Raw genomic sequence first — 21,784 nt, forward strand, 5'->3', positions numbered from 1 at the left:
TCTATTAGTGTTTTTTTCTTTTCTTTCTTCATTTATTAAATTCTTACAAATGTGTTCAAGTAGGGCCGCCAGTCTGTCTCCCCTTGTTTTCTCGCATGGTATTTCAGTCCTCCACCAGCTAGAGGTTACGATAGCCTATTCCTGAAGCCCCTTCTCAAACAATTATTCCATTTCGACCACCTCAGTAATTTGTAGTCAACTGCTTAAATCGATCAGTTGCTGTGCTACTCGAGAGCTGAGTAACAACGAAAGCCGGCAGACCCTGCAGCTCTCCAGGACCAGGAGTGATAACCACTGGCCCAAAGACATGCTTTTCACAGCATTTAAATTAAATTTTTATATCCCTGCAGGTCACATTTTGGAGACAAACTGGTGGCCCAGCTTATAAGGCCTTATGGGCATCTGCAGGACAGTGAAGTCCAAACAAAAGAACAAAGTAGCATGCATTTATACACACGCACACACATACATATGGTTAGATTAAACCCTGACTGGATTGAAAGGCAAGGGATAAATGACTTTTGGTCTAAAAGAAGACACGGGGTTACTGCAATTTAGATTCTTCATTAATTGCATCAGAATTTATTGTCTCCGGAGTGTGAACCTCGTGGCCTTCCCTCTTTACCGTCAGTTCTCCACTTCCATGTAAGGAAATCTATTCCCACAGTGGCCAGCAGAGTGCAGAAGTGTCCGTATGAAGTGAGGAGGGCCTTTTTAAGTGCTTTCATGTAGGCCTTTCACCTTGGATAAACCCTGGATAATCCCTCCAGAAAAGGTAGCATTTATTCACCCCAAGAGGGCGCTTCTCTCTGCGGCGCTGGAGAGTGCAGGGCTGCCAAGGCCATGATTTCACACGAGACGGACCATTTGTCAGGATAAATGGCTGTTTTAGTGTCGTTGGAGACGGGAGCATTATATCTACCCGCACGGTCTCCGTTGGGGCGTTGCGCTGAGGCTCTGTGAGCCAGACTGAAACTTGGGAAATGGAGGATTGATTTTTATAAGTAGTTGAAAGTTAACGATATCCCTTCACTTTTGTGACAGTAATGGCCATTTATTATTAGCAGCCAAGGCATGACTCCGGGATTCTGTTTTCCCCCCAACATTCGTTTTGAGTTCAATCACGATACAACGAGCACCAATGTCGCATCTTTCAGGGGAACTGTGCAGCCACGTGTCACAGAAGTATCAAAATCCAGGAAGACCAATGAAGTCAAAATTGGCTGAACATCCAAAGTTACAGGAATACGTAAACAAGAACGGGTAGCCGTTAAGGCCAGTCTTGGAGCCAAAACAGGTAGGTTTTCCACACCTGTACATGCAACTACAAAGGGTCATCGATTGAGTTCTTGGAGAACGCACAGTGGGACTGGGCGAATAACATTCAATGTCCTAGTCAGTGAAGTTGCAATATTAATTTGGGCCTTGAATTTAACATGAAGCCTGGACAGTGAACAGGGGTGTGTCACATGTGGTGGTTTGGGGTAGAGACGCCCGTTTCAAAATTCTATTCTTGCCTATATGTATACAGGACCACCAAAAACCTAAACGGAAGTTTGACTGGTATTTGACTGGTATGACAAATAATTTACCGGAGCCTACCCCACTGTATTTGCATAGGCATAGCGTTTACTAGCAATTAGCTGTCCTTTCTGACTGCTAACAGCATCACCGTTCTTCCCAGTTGTCAGGCTCCCAATTCACTACCATTTATTTTCAGAACCTCGCCGAAATGAATAGTTTTGTAGCACAAATCAACTGGAGGATAATTAATCGAGATTTATTTTTGGAACTGATGTGTTTCAAGCGTTTCATTTACTTTTAAAGGGAAAAGAAGGTCCGGCAAAAAAGTTTCGTTATTTTACCTACGTGATGTATCATTGTGCACAAAAACAAAGTAAATCAAACGACGGCTTGCCGTATTTCTACGCAGTAGCCTATCTAAAAATAGTTCCTCTGTTTATTGATAACCTAAACCTGAAAACAGCTTGTCAACTCACAAAAAAAGGTACCTAAAAAGTTATTGGTGTATTATCCTCTGTAGATTAATTTTGGCGAGGTCTCGAAAATGAATGGAAGTTCGAAGCCTGCCAACCGGGAGGAAGGGCTATACTGTTCGCGGTCCGCAGGGACAGCTGGTGTTTTTTTCATGCTTGCAAATACCATTTCGGTAGGCTGCAGAAAATAGCTTTTATATACCACAGTGAAATATCCCTTTAAGAAGTAAACGCTGAGCCTTTTCCACAAAACCTAAAAGCTTTGTGTTTCTTCTTTCTACCACTCACAACTGAAATTTTGAAAAGCTCTATTTAAAAACAAACAAACATGAAATGTGCATTGCAGACAGGCTACCCATTTCTAGCTTTTGGGAATGACAAATGAGGCATGACACTCGCTCTGAGGAACATGTGAAATGTTTTTATTAATGTGAAAACAAGCTTTAAGAAATGAAACACCCTTCTACTACTAACAAATGTAAATATAATGTAGGAATTTATATTTATAGGAATAATGGCCAAATAGGCCTATAACATTTTAACAGACTATAACACATTTGAAACATAGGCCTATAAAATATATCACATTCAGAGATTTGAAGCACGTGCGTGGAGCTCCTCATGCAGTACGGGCGGAGCTGTCCTTGGAAATAAAAAGCGCAGTTGAGTGATTTTCTGAAATAGAGAGGGGATTTATGTTGCCATGAAAACTTGTTGCATGGCTAGAGATCGGATTAGACAGGTGTCATTCAACTACCTTAGCCCAACCCCCTGCCTGATTGACCGCTGAACTTCAAATTGGATTCGCTCGAAACACAAACTAAACTTCTTGCCTCTGGTGAGTGGCGAGGTTAATTTCCAGCCCTTGTTATGAACATTTTTCAAAAATTCTCTTGGGCGTTTTTGGGGCCTCTCTGCTGGTTGGCCCTGTTTCATTTGAAAATTGAGACGGCACGCCTATGGTTGGGGGGGGGGGGGGGGTCAGCACTCCATCTGCTGAATTTTTTCACTAGATTAAGTTGCAGTGTAAAGTTGGGCAACCAGGCATCACAAAGACATGCACCGCCCTTAAGTTCCAATGTCTTTAGCCTACCTGACAGCCTAATCTGTCTCAGTTTTGCTATACTATGCAAGTGACAATAAGGTGGCCGTATAAATGTCTTGGTTGAGCCATTTAGACACAGCTCAGGGTCCACTCTTTATTTTTTGTTTTAGAGAATGACCACCCAAAGCTGTGCCTTGAGCCAGCCAACAGTATCTGGATCACATTTCAGACATTTGCCATCTGTTCCTAGGTCATACCGGAACAATGAGAGATTCGATTTCATTTGCAAATGAGCCAGTGCGCACTTTAGACTAATGTTAGTCATTTACGTGCTATAGCCCTGGTTATAAGCAGTGCTCTGGAACCAGCATTAACAGTAGCGTACATCCTGTGGATGAAAAAGTCATATGTGACATTGAGGGAATATTTTCATCGTTTGGAGGATCATACAGTTCCATTATACGTTTAGATGCATTCTGCATACTGCCCAGTAAGTGAAAGGTCCACCACCAGCTTTGATCCCTCAAGCTTATATAATTTAAAAATAGCAAGCTCGCTAACTCTGTAAGATTGCAGTTTATAGGCCAGTTTTGTATTTTATAAACAGACATGGTGGATTTCTCTGTTTCCTTGCCCTGCAGGCAGGCTGGCAGGCTATAGCCACAGCTGGTTTACTCACTAGCTGAAGATGTTCACAATAAATACAACTCATAAATGTGCTTTCTTTCCAGTTTTTTTTAGCAAGCTGGCTAAATAAAACTGCAGTTTATGTGGCAATGTTACAGCTCTTCTTTTTTTAACCTGGCTTTCTTGATATATCAGAATAAAAACCAATCAGTTCCTCCAGCTTCCAGTTGGGGGCAGGATGCACCAGGAGCAGGGATGCAAGGTAATTTTAACACAGCAGATGTACATTTCAGCGCTTCAAAGGCGTCTGTACTGTAGGTCCTTCAGGGCTGCACATGAAATCTTGATTTCATGCCCTGTATGTTAGAGTCTTTGTTTTTTTCCCAGAGTTCCTGAAAAAAATGTACAAGTAGGTCGGATGTGACTGAACGCACCAGCTTTTATTCATTCTGTCTGGAGCACAGATAAGCCTCAAAAGGTGAAGTGCTGACGGGTGTGGTGCCATCATTTTGCATCTTGAAGGGAAGTAAACTTTGGTAGAATGAGAAAGACGGTTGTATTTTTTGTAGAATCAAAATGAATTAATCAGTGAAAGCTCTCTAATACCCATGTTGCCAAAAATACATTCTGAGCCTCCCCCCCACCACACACACACACACACACACACACACGCATACCATGGAAACACTGGTTTTGACGAGTCACACCACTGATCTATATTTCAAAACTGCCTAACACCAGCATGCCTCTTATTCACTGTTCACATCAATTCACAACCGAGCAGCAAATTGATGTAAAATTCCTGGCATTTTTATGGGAACCAATATAACCTGAGAAGTGATAGACTAACACCCAGTAAATCTCGGATCTGATTTCATCTCGCGGGATGGTAAATATTAATACGTTAGTAAATGTATTACTAAATATAGGGCCAGGGTGGCCAAATTAAGAAACTCCAGTAAAGGTTACAATAGGCATGGAAATGGGAATTTCAATGGTATTTAAATATAGTGCCATGGAAAAGTATTTGCCCCCATCATTATTTCCTCTATTGGTGACTTATGGTGACTACTTCACTCTGATGGTAAGGTTCAATATGAGTGAGGTTTAGATTCAACAGGGCTGACTGCAGTCAAGCCTGGCTGTGTTCAATCAGCTGAATCTAATTATCAATCAAATTTGATAGATGGTTGATTGAGTTACTGATATGGGTGTTTGATACTGTAACTTTTCTCATTAAGTAAATTAAATAATAATAATAATAATAATAATAATAATAAAAAAAGAAAATGTGTTTTGTGTTTACTCAGGTTCCCATTTGTCTGAAACATTCAGTCTGACAAATGTGCAATAGAGGATATCAAGAAGGGGCCAAATACTTTTTCACAGCACTGTATATTACAGTGTGTACTGTCTAAAATTCCTCAATCTGGAAACCCTGTCTGCCTCATAAAAGTGCTATCTATGTATTTACTAAATATCAATAAGGAATATAATGCAGTTGTTAATGCTTTATTATTCATTGACGCTTGACGCCTTAGGCTAAAGTGTTAGCGGAGGAATATTGCTGAAAGCGTGGGAATGCTGTGTATTTGATGTGCTGATACACAGGAGATGGGCTCGAGACATCTCGCATGCGTTTAGTGGTGCCGAGTATTACGGTTCTCTGCCGTAGTTTGTAATGAAACCGCGTTATTGCTGTATACCGGGAACCGCACGGAGCCGGGACACGCTACAGGGACCCTGCAGCGCCCGCGCGGTCCAAATTCCATCTGTTCAGCAAAAAAAAAGAAGCAGAAAGAAAAGATGCGGAGGAGAAAGGCTCTCCCGAGGCTCGGCGCGGTTATGCGCCGGTAAATCAGGCGCTGGAGCAGATTATCGGCCACGGCGCTCGCCGGTTTGAGAAACGACACGAAACAGAACACCGCCCCGGGAGGCTCCGGAGGAGTGAAGCGCGGCGGGGGTTTTTTTTTTGGCCGCCGCGGCGCTCCGCGGTAGCCTGGGCAGCGTCAGGGCCGGTCTGCGGCGCCCCGTCGCGCGTGCGTGTCTGAGGCGCTCGCCGGTCCTCCGGTGGAGGAGCGCGCTGGCCTCTCCGGGAGTCTGGCCTCGGGGTTAATGGAGCGCCTGCCCCGTTTCAGGGGTCGGTTTTCAGCATTACCCAGCGCGAGTGTGCTTGTCTTTCATTCCTAATCACCCCCCACACCCCACACCCACGACATCGCTGCGCTTTCTCTATCTTCTCCCAAATCTGCCCCCTCCTGTTGACGCGGGGTGCAATCAAACATCCGGAGTGCGATGAGATCAGCCTGGCTGGCGGGAGCTGGAGGGGACGCGCTCCCGCCCCGTCAGGCCGGGCCGTTTCCCCTGATTTGCGGCGCCCCCGGGGCCCGGCGTGCTCGATGCGGTGTCATCGCCAGCGAGGGGGGAAGTCTCGGGCCGGGCGGCGCAGCGCCCCTGCGGGGGGTTAGCGGGCCCCTGTGGCTGCGCTCCGCTCTGTTTACGCGCTGCGGTCTGCGCAGCCGAGCGATGCGACGCCGTTTCAGAGCGCAGGTTCCATTCCCGTTCACGCTGGGCACGCTCAGTCCATCACTTACAGCAGATCCTGTGGCTCTCCAGGACCATAATGGAGGACCATAGCAGTACATTACAGGCCTTTAACAGACTCTTATACAGAGCGACTTACATCGCATTTACATTGCATCCATTTGCAGCTGGATATATATGAAGCAATGCAGGTTAAGTACCTTGCTCAGAGGTACAACAGCAGTGTCCTACCCATGAATTGAAACTGTGACCTTTAGGTCACGAGACCAGTTCCATACTTATAATACTACACTGCCGCCCACTGTACCACTGTACCCTCTCAGTTCAGCCACCTTAAACACAAGGAACGCTGCAGCTGCAGCACACAAATGCCACCATTGCACTTAGCTGAGGGCAAGTGACTGCTTTCAGCCATACGCTGAACAGGTTCCAGCCAGACAGCCAGCGCTGATCAAATGAGAGGCTAATATATCACTGATGACAGCTGGTAACCAGTGGCTGGTGGTTGGTAAGCAGGTATGCAATGCTAACCCGAGGAACCGTAAACAACTTCAGCTTTCCTACTTTGGCATAACACAAAGCCGAAGCCTCCCAGCTAAAGTTGGCTGTTGGCATAATACATTAGCTGAACTAACATTATCATGACTAGATAGCCTAGCCTGAACTTGTTGCACGTGCCTTTACTGACTGAGTCATTCAGAAACCGCATCCCTAACACTTTCAACCCCACCACCCTGCCCCAATTTATAACTGAACTACTAACTGTTCACTTCAATCCGGCAATCTGCTCCAAGTTTAACAGGAAGTGGATATTTTTGCCGATTGCAGCAACTTCCTCCTCTTTTTGAAGAGATAATAAAACCTCTGCTGGGACAAGATGAGAATTCTCGCCCCCCCCCCCCCCCACACACATCTTGCGGGAAACGGCCGCTGCAGTTCTGAAGCGTTTGCGGCCGCAGATTCTCCGCTGCCGCGCCGCTGCCAAATGGACCGTTATGAAAACTGGCGAGAGAGCGCGAGGTACGGTGGAGGAGGTTTTTTTGTCTGGGCCTGTTTCTGGTTGTGGTAAATTAAAATTCAGACAGTAAAGCAATTTATATTTAATTTACATCTTCAATTTCACCGGGTAACTTCCTTTTTTCTCCTCTTGGATGGATACAAAGTTGTCATAAATTAGCTATCACTCCCCAGGTGCCCAGCTGACACACACACACACACACACACACACACACCTCCTCCAGTGGACCCCCTCCCCCACCCCTCCCACCGCCACCGTGCCTGAAAAGGTCTAAATCTAAGAGCAGCTCCTTGTTTAATGTTTAATTAATAAATTAATCTGCCTCTCTCTAAATGCTCCGGTCTACTCCCTGTCATCCATCATCGAGCTGTCAGCCGGCCTCTCTGTGTTAATTAACAGTGATATTTAAGTGAGCAGAATGTGTTCTGTGGCTGTCAGCGTGTCAGCACACCTCATTAACATTTAAACCCACCTCCAGCCACCCCCTCATTCCAACCCCCCCCCCCCCCCACCACCACCCATCTCCAAGGACACCAGCGCACGCAGTGCAAATAGAGACAGATAATTGTATTGTCTCCGAGATCTAGTGCACGCTGATCTCATAATGGCAAAAATGACTTATATATGCGAGGCGCAGCTATATCTGCCACTGTTAGCCATCTGCTTGTGCTTATAAAACCTGACATGCTACCTCTGCATATGGAGGCCGTGAAATGGACTTTAAAGGGATGCTTTCAGAGATGCCACACAGCTCCACGCACTCTCCGTCTCTCTCTCCCACGACAGACTAAAAGGATCCCTGATTGACAGTGATGCTATTACTATTGCTATCGTCGTTTAGCGGATACCCTTGTCTTTTGCGACTCGGGCTGTGCGGAATGTAAACATTTATCCGCTGCTAAAATGGAACGCACAGCCGAGGACCGTGATTTCATTTCCTTGTCCCGCGTGCATAATTTCTTGGCAAAACGAAAAGGCGAATTCGATAATCAAATTAGCGTTTCCATTTCCTTGTTTGAGTGCGCATCATTTATGCCAAGGTGAAAAATTTAAGTGCAATAGTCAATTTGATGGTCACTTTTTCTGTGGACTGCCAGGACAGCCCTGCCGTAACTCTGACGCAAATGCAAATGCGAAACATGCTTTCATTTTCATTTGTCTTTTTTATTTTTGTCCTTAGCTCTCCACATGTTGACTACCTGTAGCGGGCTTTTTCACCTAAGCGGCTAGAGATGTGTGAGGAGATGGACGTGTAACATTGCTGGCTAACTATTTTTTCTGCATTGCTGAATTTGACCAGGGTGATTCATTGAGAAATGTATATGTAACAGTAGTTTTGCAGACCTTGACATGAGAATAGCTACATGTTTATATGATGCGTAGTCTATTGTTCAGCACTCTAACACTGCCAAGCAGTGACACTTAATGGTTTAGTTTCAGAAATCATGGTATGGGACATGATCAACTGGAGTTCGGCTCTTGCCACCGCTAAGCTTGTTTAATTAAATACTTTTAAAAGCTACAAAAATATTATGTGCTATCTGGGATGTAATTGGTCTTCTCCTGCTCTCCAATAATTTGTTGTGGACAGAACCTAGTCTAGCTTTTAAGGTGCCATACACTACAAGCACATTTTTCAACAAACCAGGACTGCTCATTTTTATAGTGATGAGAAATTGCTAATACCACCTTTGTGTTCCCATACTCTGCAAGAGTGAAATTCACCAGTGCAGTAACACTTTTGGGCAACAGGGGGCAGCGTTTTCTGTTCTGCCTACTCTGGAAGCACCGCCGTATGCCAAGAATTTACATTAGTGCTGTAAAGAGGTTGTTTACATGAAAAAGATTAACTGCAACTGCTTTGCCCGGGGCTAGAGAGAGTAATCGGGAAAATGAGAACAAACAAGAAAAAGATGACAGGAACACACGGATTAAATTCAATCTCGCAGAAACGTCGGCCCCTCGGAAACCCGAATCAGAACCTTATCACGGCGAGCATTGGCTGTCCGCTTGTTTACCCTGCATTGAGATGAATGGGTCCGTGAGAGGATCTTAAGAGAGTCATTGAAGTGTTTATATCTACAAACTAATCTCCATTAAGAATGGCTTCAGGAGTGAATTAAGCTCCTCCAACACATGCGTAAATATGGAGGCGGTCTGGCAGCTTCAGCAGGTCTGAGTCACAGAGGCCTGTGCGAAGTTGCCACATAAATTCACATTCAAGTAGCTTTATGGCCAACTCGGTGGGTTCCGTGGTAACTAAACTTGTAGTATATTACGTAGGGCATTCGCAGAGCATTTTAGAACCCATTATGAATGGGCCATGAATGGAGGTATGAATGTTTTCAGAAAATAATTCATTCGGAAATAATGAACATAATCCATGCTGTGAATATATTTTCATCCGCCATGAAAAATGCAAACATTTTCTGGATATAGAGCATATGCCTTTCTTTTTTCTTTTTCTTTTTTTTACTGTAGGCTTGTGTAATGCCAAAGCAGTAAATTAGTCAAACAACAACTGGTCCCCTTACAGAGGACCAAAAGGAGTATATTAATGAATAACTGCAATAACATAAGTAATGTTCACCTGAAATGCATCTCTGGCATATAGCTATTCCCTTGGTGCCCTATGGGCCCAATTAAAAGTATATTAATGTTTAACACCGTGAGCAAGCAGAAAAGGTTTATTTTAAAAATACATATATAAGCTCACCAGCCCAAGGCATGCTGAAGTCTCAACTCCAATTAATATTTCATTACCTCAGTATTAGAAGACTTAAGTAAGACCAGAACACATTATACACGGAGTTGCATTGTTGCCATTTGCCAACATGTTGTTTTTCATATAATATTAATTGGGTTGAGTTGTGCAGGATTGCTACGGCCAACAATTCCTTTGAGTAGAGTCTTGGCAATTGCTTATTTTAATGAAAAGATATAAATTAAAGGCATATTCTAAAGATAAAAGTCCCAGTGCAATCGTTTTGAAACAGGAGATCATAAAGGAAGAAATCCCTAGCACATAAGAGGGAAGACATCCCTTGGGATGTTATAAAAAAGGCGGCCATTTTGGCTCACTCCTCTGACTGCAGCAACTGCCTTAGAGACAAAATGGCTTACAACCTGGCAGAACTTAATAATAAGCTCAGAGCTTATATTATTCTGCTCCTGTAGAAAAATTACTGAGATACTTGTAACTACCTGCTTCTTCATTTTGAAGATTGATGAAATGATTCATAAAGCCCATATTATAGGTTTGCCTCCTTAATAACATTTGTACACAGTAAGAAATCTTCCGTAAGAAGAACTGTATCGGTCCAACCCCTGGATTGGAGCTCACTGAATTTATTCTGTCTGATAACCACACCATTTTCAAAGCTATAATATAATTCTCTCACTATAGCTGTGCCTCGCTAAAATGTTTCAGTATCAATATAGCAATAATGATAATAATAATAATAATAATAATGATAATAAATGCAGATAGACAGGGCTTTTCATAATCTCCAAGTGCTACACATGCAATGAAGGGGTGAAGCTCATCTCAACAACAACTGTTATTAAGAAGGCAGACCTAAAATATTGGCTTTCTGAATCATTTAATCAACCTTTAAAATGAAGAAGCAGGTAGTAACAAGTACCACAGTACTTGGCTGCTTTGTCCTAGAGTGCTCAGCGCACATCATCATCTTTTTCCCTACATTTAGGGGACTGTCTACATAGAACATTTTTTCTTGGTTTCATGTTTATTCTGAAACATTGCTTATTTCCGAGGTAGCATTTTTTAAATTCACCGTTGTCACCTTTTTATTTTGTTAAGGTGATGTATGCTTCACAACCGCAAGGAAAGTGCGTGCCTCTCCTCAAGCCGGACCCAGGCGTGAGGCTCATTGTGATTAGTGAAAAACACCGCGCCGCAGCAGAGGAGAAAAGCACAGGCCGGGGATACTCCAATCTGGCCCTGGAGGCCAATAGCGCTGCTGATTTTTTGTTCTTGCCCTCTAATCAGGGACTGATTTAGACCTGGCGCGCCAGATGAGTGGAATCTCTAGCCAATCAGTGGCATTAATCAATCAATTAACTTTCAGGTGGAAAGGAAAGATTAACTATCAGGTGGAAAGCACTAGTGGCCTCCAGGGCCAGATTTCAGTGTCCTTGGTGCGGGCTATGTTGAAGGGTGTGAAGAATGGTGCAGCCTGTGTTGGGAGGGGAAGGGAACGGAATGAGCCAGCGGTGTTTATCTTTCTCTTGCAGAGGTACGGGGTGTGCCGTTTTTTGTTTTCGCTTTAAAATCAGTAACCAATTCAGACCCAAGTAACCAGGTGAAATGAGTTATAAACTGTAATGGACTGCTTTAATCGATCAGCTATGCTCTGACTAACACTTGGGTTGCTTTCACATACAGTGATTTTAAAATGTACAGTACTCAGTTCTTTTAAAGTGAACTAAAAGTGATCCAGCTGCAAATGAACGCAGTATTTTTTGGGTTCACGTTGTAAGTGGGCTTGGGCTCAGCTCTTTCTGGTCCACTTTAAGCACTGATAAGATCGCAGACCACCTGTTGTTCACACCACCGCTCCTTTAGAACTCAGACCCTACTGCTGTAACATTGGATTATGGACTGGGGTTGGCATAAGTGTGGCACGCAAGCATGCATTCACGACAAAAAGACTTAATATGCATGCAATTTTATGTCATAACAGAATACCTACCGAAAAATATGGAGGCGCTGATGGTTGAGAGGCGGAAAGGAACCTAGTATGAAAAGAGTCTTAAATTCTGAAAATGTTCCAAAGCAAAAGTTAATACTATTGGCACGGACTTTGTTTGAAGGAAGAGGAGCATGGCGAAGGCTCTATTGGAGGAGAAGAGAGTAAAGTAGGGCAGGGGTGCACAACAAGGGCTGATCCATTTCAGGTTTTTGTGTTTTTCTCATTAATTTAGCTCAATAATATCTTGATCTGACATTTTGAATAAGCACCAGCTATGGCCACAGACTGCAAGTGTGTCCTAAAGATTTTACTGTGCTCAAGTGAGTGAGTCTGAGTTCATAGAGCTGTCAGAAAATTAAAACTAAAGTAACCGGTTGGAACTAATAAAGACCTGGACACCGCTGAGGTAGAGTCTTCTGGGATAGGAGAGTGGTGTAGGTGTCTGTCTTGGAGGAGAGGAGAATGGTATTGTCTCTACTGGAAAGAAGACAGAAATGGCAAAGACCATTAGAGAATTAAAACGGTGTAGGTGCAGTTACGGAAAGCTCGGTTTTGGCCGTCGCTTCGGTTGACCTCACTCTAATGAGCGAGTGTTTGCCTGATGATAACAGGATGAGTTATAGGTTAACATTTTTGTGTGCCCAGTCATGCTGATCAAGATCCATTAAGATATCACACAGACACCCTCCTTGTCTACGGTTACCCTAATTGACCCTCACACATTTTTAATCGGGACACAATGGGCCCAACACCTGTTATTCAAACACATAATCACCTCGACGACTGTTATTCAAACACTCAATGACTCCCAACACCTGGTTTCAAACACGCTCCCACCTCAAACACCTGTTTACTCGAACACAGCGTTAACCTCAGCGTGTTTACTCTTCTCTTATTATGGGATGGCCGACCCCGCTATCAGATGCCGTCGCCAAGCTCAAACCTGGGTGGAAAAGCCCGTCGCTTTAGCTTCTCAGAGCGCACGGCCAATTTACACATAGCTGCACCGCCGTACGGCTTCACCGCCGAGCTTCTTTCGTCTCCTGTGAGGGGAGAGATGAGCTATTGTGACTGTGCCACACTCTTGCCTTAAACGCTGTCGCGCGACACTGTGTCACGCCGACGCTATTTCGCACGGCTGCATGGGAGACCGCGAGCCCTCTTCCCTCTCCATTTCCCTTCCTCATAACTCTCCCTGACAGGCACTGACGAAATCCCATACCTACTTCATCACCTGCTATACTCCGGACCTACAGAAGGCTCCTCTGATTGGCACAGATGAGTCGTTTTGCTCCCACAGAAGACGGATGGTCGTAGGAGGAAGCTAGCTTTCTCAGCCAGATCGATTGCCTCTGTCTAACAGCTTTGCTTTATAGAAGCCTGTGGCCATTTTCTTCTGTTAATAACTGACAATACCGTGGCTTTTCAACTTTTTTTAGACGAATGTAGTTCTCACAACTGCAGAAAAGCAAAGTAAATTGGCTCTTAAAGTTCATTTTGGGTAACCATTAGAGGACCGAAGGAACAGTTTCCCTTTTAGTCTTCTAATTATTTATAGCGGGAAGCTTCAAGTAAAATCATTACTGTGTTTCACATAAATTTTAAGTGTTGCATTAGGACTTCCACCAGCCAGCTTTAAATATGTATCATTGCAAATACTATTACGCAGGGGTGAATGGTTCTCTTGTCTTTGTACAATTGTTTTGCCCTGATATAGGGTAGCTTTCAATGTCTTTGTGAAACACTGGTTTATTGTTATATTGATATGACCATTTGAGCCGTACACATTTTGAAATAAATGGTATATACACCGTTAATATAAATAGTACATACACTGACGTATTTGTATAAATTACAATAACACCATTGCTATAAGTGCTATACTCACCATTGCTATAAACAGGATATGCACAATTCATAAAATGATACAGTACACACATCATTAATGTAAGTGGTATATGCGCCATTGCTGTAAGCAGTATATACCCTTGGTATAAATGCTTTGCACAGCGCTCAGTCTTTTCAGGGTCCAGACCGAGGCAGCGCGGAGCTGGAGCGCGTCAGCGGCGCTGGCGGGGTGCTGGGCGGCCCAGCGATTGGGCAGGGAGATTTATTCCGCGGGAGAACCATCCACTCTCCCCCCCCCCCGACAGGCCGGACACCCCCTGCCCCCTGCAGCCCGGGTATAAAAATCACTTTTCCCCATTGACGCGCGCCGAGCCTCGACAGATCCATTAACACGGCGCGGCCTCTCGCGGCGCCATCAATCTGCGGCTAGTTGGAGTCCGTCACCGCGCGGCAGCCAGCGCTGCGCGGGCCGAGGCGGAGCTGCCGCCAGCGACGCCACGCAGGCCTTCTGCGTTTGATCCCAAATACGCTTCACGCGATGAACCAGACAGTTAACATTTATCCCCCCCCCCCCACCACATTTCAGTGTTCCACATTTAGCCACATTTCAGTATTCCACATTTAGTCACATTTCAGTATTCCACATTTAGCCACATTTCAGTATTCCACATTTAGCCACATTTCAGAATTCCACATTTAGCCACATTTCAGTGTTCCACATTTAGCCACATTTCAGTGTTCCACATTTAGCCACATTTCAGAATTCCACATTTAGCCACATTTCAGAATTCCACATTTAGCCACATTTCAGTATTCCACATTTAGACATTTTCAATGTCCCCTTTTCAATAAACTACCGGTAATGCCCTCTTAGGGAGTGACCATAAAACTCCCTTAATGTCGTGTACAAGCTGAAACATCCTCGTTTGATGTGTAACCCCGTAGTGCTGAACATAAATTCCATTTTAATTCTTGCACGAACTCCCGCATCGTAAACATCGCCAATGCATGATCAAAACCAGGCACCGTAGGTAGATAAGGTGACCTTTCGGAAACCTATCTCTTTATACGCCATTTTCCACATGTTTATCAGGCTTTCCTCTCATTGGAGCACTTTTTACATGGCTCCCTTATTCAAAAGTTGCTGCAATATGAAATTACAAAAAAAAAGAAACCTAAACTTCAGCCTGCAGCCAGGCGGCCCTGGGGAATGATAATAAGTGCCAGGCTTTCTTTTAATTGTTTCCTGTTTTTCAAGGCGGAACCATGGACTGGCCTGCCAGAACGCAAACGGGGGCATCGGGCTACACTGATACGTGCTTGTACGTGAGACACGACAGTTCTGTGTAAATCACCTCTAACTACCGCAGAAGCGTACCGTGGAAATGCCTGCAGGAGTCGTTTTGATCGTTACCTCAAACAATTCAGAGGAACGACGGCTAAGCAGGCTCCACTAAAATAACATGACTTGAACGAGACGCCAAGACCCAATGCAGAAGATCACCTGAAAAAAAAAGGTTTGGACGAGCTTCGAAGAAAAGGAAAGTAAGTCCAGCTTCTGTGCCGCAGCGAGCCGGGAGCGTTCCGTGCCCACTGTACAGAGCGCCGTCCAATCAGAGCGCGCCGGCGGGACCCGGCTGCCACCGCTCCGTCAGCTGGCGCGGCACGACGCACTGCGTCTCCCGCCGCCCCCCCCCCCCCACACACACCCCCCCACCCCCGAGTCGTTACACGCCGAGACGCCGGCCAAGAAACCATTTCCTGGCCGCTCGTTTCTTCTCATTTCTCCGTCCCCTGGCCACATTCCTCCTTCCAAATAAAAAAAGAAAGGAAAAAAAGGAGATAAAGGAAAAGCTTGCATTTGATCTTGAGAGGGAAGGATGTATTAACAGATTGAGTTTGACAGAGAGGGGCTGGCCGGGCCAATTTTCCGTTCCGGGGGTCACGGCCGTTACACGGGGCTTTCTCTCTCTCTCTCTCTCTCTCTTGCGTGCTCTCCCTCCCTCTCTCCGCTTCGCGGTGCCCCGCTGTAGGCCGGGGCTGGCGGGCCGGGCGCGCAGGTGGACGGGCGCGCGCGCGCGAGCGAGCGAGCAGGTGAGCGGACGGACAGACAGGGAGCCAAAGTGACTTTGGCACTCGCCCGCCATCGATCAGCCGCGCCGCGCGCTGATTTACGCCCGGCCGTCAGGAAGACGCTTTGCGCGTTATATTTCACGCGCCGCTCGGCTGATTGCAGCAGGTATGCGGCGTGGGGGGAAGGGGCTGGGGTGTGTGGGGGGGTGTGGGGGTGCTTAACAGAATAATGGCATTTCCGCAGAGGAGAGGACGTGCATATGCTTGAGCCGGGCAAGCCAGCGAGCGGGCGACGCTCCCCCAGAGCTCGGTGGGGAGAATTTAATTTTGCACCGTGTCATAAAGCCCCAGCTTCCAGCGCTGCGATCATAAAGGGCGTAATGCGGTTTCACGCTGTCATTTTAAGCTGTTATTGCGTAACGAGGGGAAGCAGAAACAAGGGCATTTTAGAGCAGCGGGAAACCTGCGGCTGAACAGACGAAGGCAGGCCCCGGGGTTAAGGAGGAATCAAAGCTGGATGCCTCTCTGCTGTTTGGGCCAGCCCCCTGCCACACCCCAACTTCTATTGTAATAGAGACACTGTGGTTAATACCCAGGATGGAATCAAGAGGAATATTCATTTCTGTACGCTCATCATTGTGGTTGCTCACGGTAGGCCTGTTTGCACACACTGTGGGAGCAGGGAAGACAGACCTGAGGCAAGCTGCAGGGGTTTCCAAAGCAAAGCGGCCCAGGGAAACAGCACATTAGCCAACCCCACGTCCACTGGTGAGATTCAGCTCCGCCAGCAGCAGCAGACGTTTAATTTGTGGAAGATTCCATAGGAGGAATGGAGCTTTTTCAGTGCTTCTCTCAGCAAAGCAGCACAGTCTTGTTCTGTTTGTTTATCAGTGGAGCAAGCAAATATTTCACCACTTGTGTAGCACACCGACTCTACATATGATAAACAGTACTGAGCCCAATATTCCACAACAGGAATATTAACATGTAAAAAGCTTCATTGTGAATTGCTTGAATGATATGTTTTTATGCTTGTATTATATTCCATGGTCAAGGTGACAAGGGGTACTGGAAACAAAGTGACTTAAAGAAAACCCAAACTAACTTAACCTAAACTAACCAAAATTCATCTTCATGAATTCATCTGTGCCCATGAGTAAGGCGAGTGACTTGCAATACTGAATGAATGAATGAATGTTTTCTCCTTCCATTTTGCAAACCGCAGTTGGAAACATCTCAGTACCACCAACATGATGAACAGCGCAGCCGAAGTATGCGCTCTCCGATGCACTCTTCCACGAGTTGACAAAGGCGTGGCTAATCAGCACATTCCTCGCTGACGAAAACTGGTAACCCGTGGGCACCTGGTCCATTGTCAGGAAGCGTTAATACTGGTATCCCAAAGAACCTCCCAGTCAGCCATTTTTTTTTCAAAATTTCAAGTCAATTATCAATAATGATTGTTACATCAGCATTAGAATGTTCAGTGAAGAACATTCTAATGACATATCTGTTATCTCACACCTTAAAGGGTTAAACTCACCCTACCCTTGGTGGAACAAAGCCAGTTGTCACAGCCAGCAAATGACATATTCCAGACTCAAACTTGCAATGTGGGAGGGTGGTGTAATTGTCATAGCTTGACATGGATAAGGATGACTCAATAGTTAATGCCTATGAAAGTAATACTAAGGAGCAACCACACAAATGTGGTGATTGATCTTGTGTGTAGGCAGGAGTAAGCAGTTACAGAAGCACTCAACTTTAAAGATCTTCTTGGATCAGCAGCACTTAAGCAGATAGCGAGATTTCATTGGCCGAAATGATATACTGGGTCATGCTAGAACAGCACGCGCACAGCCACGACCGGGTCAGCGGAAAGCAGACTCGTTATGTCCTCTTCTCATGAGCCAAACTCATGCTCACAGTCAAGAGATGGACGTCTGTCATTCTCGGTTTGATTTACGGTCTCTGAGAAACATACGCTAAATGGATTAAATCAATAACATTCATTCACTGACTTGGCTTGCAACATTTTTCTGCATATGCATAATCAATATTCATTTGTCAAAAGCTGACATCCTCATGCATGTATATAGTATTCTTACAAAGGCATTTTTTGCATGTGCACGTGTGCTTTTTCATAATGTGTGTCTTGAAGTAGGAGTGAATGCATTTCCACAAAAGCAATTCGAGGGGAGTACTATATGTGGCTCGAAAAATACTGCAGCTTTAAATCATGTCCCCCTCTTTCCCTTACGGCCTCCCCCCCTCCCTCTCCACTCTCTCCCTCACTGGTCTGAATCTCGTCCTTTTTTCATGACGTAAAGACCGCGGCATACCCCCCTTTACATCGGGGACTGGATTTTTACGACTGCAACCTGACGCCGCTTCTGTGTCCTATCAATGACAGGGCTGTAATTCACTTCAAAGCCAGCCAGTGTCGAATCACAGCGAGCCTATAAATTTGGCTGTCAAGATCGGGCCAATGAGAGGCGGGCATTAAATCACCGCTGTCAGACCGGCGGCCAATGGTGAGACGGCAGCAGTAAATCTGTCAGGAGCGAGTCCGTTAATGGGCGCTGCGCTCCTGCTGGGGAATCCACGGGTAAGGGGGGTGGGGGGTGGGCCGGGGGGGAGCTAAGAGAGAAAGAGACGCTTTAAGATGAGAACCATACTGGCGAATGCAATATTTTTCCTTCGCCTGTCTTAAAGGCCACATGGAAACACATAGCGCAACTTGGATCCACCACACTTACAATTTTCTGATTGAAACAAGACTAAACACGACCACAAGAAACAACAGCGTGACTCTTGATGCGTACATCCACAGAGACACCAAAAAAAAATAAAAATTAAGAAACAAACTTTGCCACTAAATCCTTCACTTTTTATCGTTGACTGCTACTGAAAGTACATTATAAGCGCAGCTGTCATTTTTTGCCTCTCTGTTTAATGCTCTGTCACGCATGTTATTATCTTTAATGGCGGTACCGTTTGCTACGCTGCGCTGCGTGCAAACCGGTAATATCTTTACTGCTAGCTGTGGCGTTTAAAACAAAAATAATTGACGGGTGAGGCCTCCTGTCCTTCAGACACTGCCTCTGTTGTGTGTCCAGATGTGACTCAGCTGCTCGCCAATGATGTCCAGTCGTATTATCAGCGGGGGAAACATCTGGAATGGGGCTTCAGTGCTTGTGTGTTTCAGGGTCAGAGCGAGAACACTTCTCTTTTCTGGCTGCGTTCAAGTACAGGCCTCTAGACTTCTTTCATCGCAGAACTGCTCAAAATAGCATTTTGCTTTTTTATTATCATTATGATTATCACACAGTTGTTATTATTATTACTATTATGTATCTTATTCATTATTATTTATTAGGCCTATTAGTTATATTTTATTGCTGCATTTCTGCAGGTCTATCCCTACTGGACCTCGGATCTATTCCAAAAGGGTCAGAGGTCACCTGCCCCTGACTCCGCCCCTACATGCCAGCTGTTAATGGAGCGCAAAAGAGTGGGGCTTGTAAATTTCTGGCGAGAGAAAGTTATTTCCATTTGCCCCTGTGGAGGCTTGTTTGAAAACAAAAAAATGGGGAAATGGAAATGGGATCGTGTTTGGGCACATTTAGCCTACATGTTCCAAAAAGTTTTTTTTTTTTAAAAACCGTCCTTGATTACTGCTGATATACCTGGACTTCAGCCAGAATGAGTCGCACAGAATAAGGGCATATTATTTAGGGCAGCTATTTTAAATGAAGCGGGTGGTCACATTCATAAAGGACATTGAAATGGCTAATCCCAGAAGTCTATGCCATGTTATGCAAGCAGAAAACTTAAAATACAAAAATAAAAATAATGAAAGGAGACACAGCATATGCACCCTGCAGTGGAAGACTGTAGGCCTTGTGAAGTAGGAACATGTAAGACTGGAATGTTCCCATCCTCACTCAGCCACCTCTGGGCTCTGATGAGCCTAAAGTAAAGTATTGAAAGTCTTTGCAGATCACACATATTTTAGTTCACTGTAGTCAAGTTAAGTTGAAAGGACAGCCTATTACTTGCAGTTAACTTCTGGGCATAGTTTGGAAGAAATAAGTTATTTCGAAACACTTAATATACTCACTTTGCTTTGTTGAATGTGTTTTGTCACTAGCTACCATCCGTATTTACTTGGCGAATGAAGTTTCCCAGACGATGTCAGATTTCACCTGCAGCTACAGGTAAGTGATCTGTCTCAGAGCTGCCCACTGGCATAAACACTTCCGCATTCAGTTAGGGCCACAACCATCCTTGGGTCACACAATTCACTATTTTCATTTTTATTTATTTATTTTCTGGAAGACTCTGGGGCCGCAACGTTCTTGTTTAGGGCCACTGAAACCTATAGGGAGCGCCCCATATGCTCAAAACGGCACATCGGCCAGTACAAATACGGCCCCTCCAGCATTAAAGGCATTCTCAGGTGGCTGAGCCCAGGTTATATCATTCAGGGGCCGACAGCTGGGCTTGCGCTGTTCAACTGCTTATTCCTTCTTACAGATTCTATTCAGAGCATGCATTAAAAAGATTTCCCATGTTTATTTATAGAAATTAGCTATGAACTGTGTGATATTAAGAGTGATATTCACTTAAAAGATGCATAGATATTATTTAGTATTCTGTTTTGAGTAATGCTGGCATTGTGAAGACACAGCCTGCAGACACAGGCAGTATTTTGGGTGAATTTTAATAATGCTTTTTCCATCTCAATGACTGCAGAATTTGGCCCCCAGGCAATTGATTTGCCCTGGCCTACGGTATAATTTCAGGCCATTAAAAGCTGCTCTTCCCAAATTCATTTTCTGTCACATCTCTGTTTTGCAGTGTTTCTCGATACAACAAAATGCAGGATCGTTTTTTTGCTCTGTTTATGAGAATATATGACATATATGCAGTGATGGGGCAATATAAATAACCCAAGTCCTCTAGTCAATACACGTTGACTACGGTTCGGAAAAATAAGGTATTATATTAGCATTTAGCACAGCAGTGCTTAGCCTTTGCTAAGTGAAGTGTGATAAGCGGCCAGAAACTTGAGAGAGACTGAAAGCTTAGAGAGACTGACCCAGGGATGTACCTGTGGGTAATATAAACAGGAGGAAAGCCCATGCTAGACTGAGGTAGTTTGAGTCCAGGCTAATGTAAACAAAGAATTACAAACATCTCCATGGTCTGGGTTTAATGTTCCATCTGGTGAATAACTCTATCCTGAAAATCATATGTATTTCTGGTGAGTAAGAAAGTACTGATATATGTGTGCGATTAGGGGTCAGATTGAGAGGCATTTTTCTCCCCGTTTTTTGGCTGCCAATACAACAACAAAGAGCTGTTACAAAGATCACCATGGGAGTTTTAATGACCACAGAGTTGGAAACTTGGTTTAATGTCTAATCCCAAATACAGGAACAAAATTAAAATGCTAATAAAACATGCTGAGTGGTGAATAACTTAATGAAACCATTCTTATTAAATGGAAAACACGACAAAATCTAATTTGAAATATAACTGCAAATGGGCCGCTTGGTGCACTAGCATTCTTTGTTGCTCATTTAATTATTTCCTGTGGGAACAAATATTATTCTTTTGATTTACTTTTACTTTTTCCTTACAGAGCAAATGCAAATACTACATATACTTTGGAAGTAAACGTTCAAAACAATGTGTGTTTAATGCACGAATGTTTAGTTATCCCTTTTATTGGTTGTCAGCCAACCCTCCAACCCTACCCACCCCATCCGCCCCAGCTAAACCACTTCGTTTCAGGACATTTTTTATTGTGGCTATTTATAAACTTAACAGATCAATCAAATGACCTCCAGTACTTCGGCTTGCACCTCTCTGTAGGTTTATTTTGCTCTATCTCTTAAGCAGTAATTGC

At 44.6% G+C, this 21,784-nt stretch overlaps 1 long non-coding RNA gene across 1 annotated transcript in view; it reads left to right on the top strand.

Moving 5' to 3' along the window:
* The first annotated feature begins 380 nt into the window (after positions 1-380).
* LOC118210745 overlaps positions 381-21,784 on the top strand; it is a 28,618-nt gene continuing 7,214 nt past the window's right edge. The window contains exons 1-2 of the long non-coding RNA XR_004761906.1: positions 381-1,297; positions 20,021-20,087. This is a non-coding gene — a long non-coding RNA (uncharacterized LOC118210745). The remainder of the gene's footprint in view (positions 1,298-20,020; positions 20,088-21,784) is intronic.

Source organism: Anguilla anguilla, chromosome 13 (genome assembly GCF_013347855.1).
Source record: "Anguilla anguilla isolate fAngAng1 chromosome 13, fAngAng1.pri, whole genome shotgun sequence".
Classification (NCBI taxonomy): domain Eukaryota; kingdom Metazoa; phylum Chordata; class Actinopteri; order Anguilliformes; family Anguillidae; genus Anguilla; species Anguilla anguilla.